The 3,115-nt window shown below is 42.1% G+C and overlaps 1 non-coding gene across 1 annotated transcript; it reads left to right on the top strand.

Annotated features, from left to right (window-relative positions):
* The first annotated feature begins 1,374 nt into the window (after nucleotides 1-1,374).
* LOC145515894 (U6 spliceosomal RNA) lies at nucleotides 1,375-1,482 on the top strand. The gene has a single exon (XR_014061103.1). It is a non-coding gene; the product is annotated as a U6 spliceosomal RNA (small nuclear RNA).
* Nucleotides 1,483-3,115: the final 1,633 nt, after the last annotated feature.

Raw genomic sequence — 3,115 nt, 5'->3', positions numbered from 1 at the left:
TTTGAACCCTCATAGCAAGTAAGTAGGTAAAAGGAAAAAGGAAGTGATAGCTTCAAATGTTATAAGGTATTTTATTTTACAAAATACTTTTGCCACATAAGGTTACTTGTTCTCAGAAAGCTCTAGGAAGTAGATACTATTTTATATATATATACATATATATGCATATTACTAATGAGCATGCAACTCTCGGAAAAGTTCATTTCTTTGATAAATGGAAGACATAGAACTTGAGCTCTAAATTTGCATTTTTTGGGCTACATCCTGCTAGCTTTCATTTCTTCACTCAACAAATATTTCTTGAGGACCTACATGGGTTGGGCACTGTGCTGAAGACTGAGCACAGAGTGGTGAACTTCTCTGTTTGTCTTGAGAGGTTAGAAAACACTTTGCAACAGGAGTGGTGTCCAAACTGAGAAGGGAAGCGGCGGGAGATGTTATTCAGGCAAAGTGGGAGGGCTGGGAGCATTCCAGGGACCAGATTTTTATCTCTAAACTATCCCTATGGACCTTCGAAGTAGAAATTAGGCAGGGAAGCTGAGAACTAAATTTCCACAATTGTGTAATCTCATATTTAAACATGAGGAGAGATGCATCCGTTAGATTTCCTCTTTCCTTTCAAAGTCTTGTCACTACCTTCTCAAAACCAAAAGAAAGTATAACGTGTCTTGTCACTACCTTCTCAAGACCAAAACAAGTTTGACACTCATCAAAATGGCCTTTGACTTGTTTTCGCTAACTCAATGATAATTGTTTGGCAATCTGGTTTGTTTTCATTATCTTAATGATAATTAAAGATAGAATTTTGACTATAACTCTTTCACAAAAATTATGAGGCTGCCTCCTTGTTTGAGGCCACCCTTAATAAAAGCTGGCCTGCTTTCTCAAAAGCCAAGTGATGTAGTTGGGATTCCCTGGTGGCTCAGACAGTAAAGCGTCTGCCTGCAATGAGGGAGACCTGGGTTCGATCCCTGGGTTGGGAAGATCCCTTGGAGAAGGAAATGGCAACACACTCTGGTATTCTTTCCTGGAAAATCCCATGGGTGGAGGAGCCTGGTGGGCTACAGTCTATGGGGTCGCGAAGAGTCGGACACGATTGAGTGACTTCACTTGGACTTTCCAGGTGGCGGTAGTGGTAAAGAATCCTCCTGCCAATGGGGGAGATGGAATAGATGTGGGTTCAATCCCTGGGTCAGGAAGACACCATGGAGGAGGGCACAGCAACCCACTCCAGTACTTTTGCCTGAGGAATCCCATGGACAGAGGAGCCTGGATGGCTACAGACCGTGGGGTCGCAAAGAGTCAGACATGACTGAAGTGACTTAGTGCATGCACATAGGTAGCTCACACAGAAGCCATTAAAAAAAGAGGGCAGTGCTCGCTTCGGCAGCACATATACTAAAATTGGAACGATACAGAGAAAGATTAGCATGGCCCCTGTGCAAGGATGACAAGCAAATTCGTGAAGCGTTCCATATTTTTGTAACGATAACCCTATATGCGAGACAGAATAAGAGACACAGATGCATAGAACAGTCTTATGAACTCTGAGGGAGAAGGTGAGGGTGGGACGTTCTGGGAGAATAGCATTGAAACATGTATATTATCATATGTGAAACAGAACACCATTCCAGGTTTGATGCATGAGACAAATGCTCAGGGCTGGGGCAATGGGATGACCCAGAGGGATGGGATGGGGAGGGAGGTGGGAGGGGGGTTCGGGATGGGGAACCCGTGTAGGCCCATGGCTGATTCATGTCAATGTATGGCAAAAACCACTACAGTATTGTAAAGTAATTAGCCCCCAACTAAAATAAATAAATTTATTAAAAAAAAAAAAAGAGGGCAGCTGGCTGCAAGAGCAAGATCTGTAGCTGGGTATTCCATGGCAATGTACGCAGATGGAAAACACTTCCAACCAGTTAAGCAAAGTCCCGACTCCTTTTACTACACACAGGACATCTCTCTACGTGACAAGGATTAATAAAGCCAGCGGTAGGGCCAAGCTAACAGCCTGGTTTGGGTGTGTTAGAAAGCTGACTTTATCAGCCCTCAGATTGGCAGTTGTCAGAAAAGGGGAAAAGATAGAATCCTTGCTAACTCATGAAGTCTTTGGCGCATAGCTCCATCGTCCTCCTAATGAATCCCATATTCCACTGGCTTCGAGGAGAGTCAACACCCAAGCAACATAATAAACACTGCATTTGGAAGCAGGAGAGTATTTGCAGGGGTGAGGGAACCAAATAGTTTACAACAGAACACTGAGAAGAGCTCTAGAAAGATGCAGAGAACAGTGCAAAAGCAGGACCCAAAACTCCCATGGGTTGGATTACATATGACATATACAGGGACAACAACCCAGGACTCTTCTGTAGGCAGTCAGGGACACGGTTAAAACTCCATGTCCAGTCATCACTGAAACAGTTATTTCTAAGTGAATTCATTGTAAGTAGCTAGGATGGCAGTTCATGAGGAGCTATTTGAAGAGCAAGGGGTGTGGGCAGACCCCTGCTGCTAGCTGAGTGGCTCAGAAGCCTTGATTTCAGAATGAATGGATAAATTTATAAATGAATAAGGTATACCTCTTACAGAATTGTTATTATTAAAATCAATAAGACTCAGTCCTTCCTTTGAAGGAGTTTGCAGCTTAGAAGGGAAGACATTTAAATTAAGGTACATTGTAATGATTTATAGTGCTCTGAGAGATTTTCATGGAGATGCTGAGACAGTACAGAGGGGAATATCACTGCCTGGGAGAGTTACGGAAAGCTTCCTGGTGGAGGTGACATTTGATCTGGATCTTAATGGATTAGTAAAGGTTTTTCAGGATGAAGAAGATGTGAGCACATTCCAGGACGAAGGGATTACCTGTTCCCTCACATCCTTGTCCCCATTACCTCCTGTTAAAATCACACACTATTTGAGAAAGTTCACCTTTGTGAATTTATCATATTAGAAATAAAAGCCCTGAGGATGGAGAACAGTGTGGTCCAAAAGAAATAAAATGTGAGCCACAAATGAAAGCCACAAATGTAATCTCAAAATTTATAATAACCACATTACAAAAAAAAGAGTAAAGGGAAATAGTTTAATTTTAATAATATATTTTATTTAA

Source organism: Giraffa tippelskirchi, chromosome 7 (genome assembly GCF_054371585.1).
Source record: "Giraffa tippelskirchi isolate mGirTip1 chromosome 7, T2T-mGirTip1v1.2.pri, whole genome shotgun sequence".
In the NCBI taxonomy this organism is placed as follows: domain Eukaryota; kingdom Metazoa; phylum Chordata; class Mammalia; order Artiodactyla; family Giraffidae; genus Giraffa; species Giraffa tippelskirchi.
This window is presented reverse-complemented; position numbering and strand designations above follow the sequence as displayed.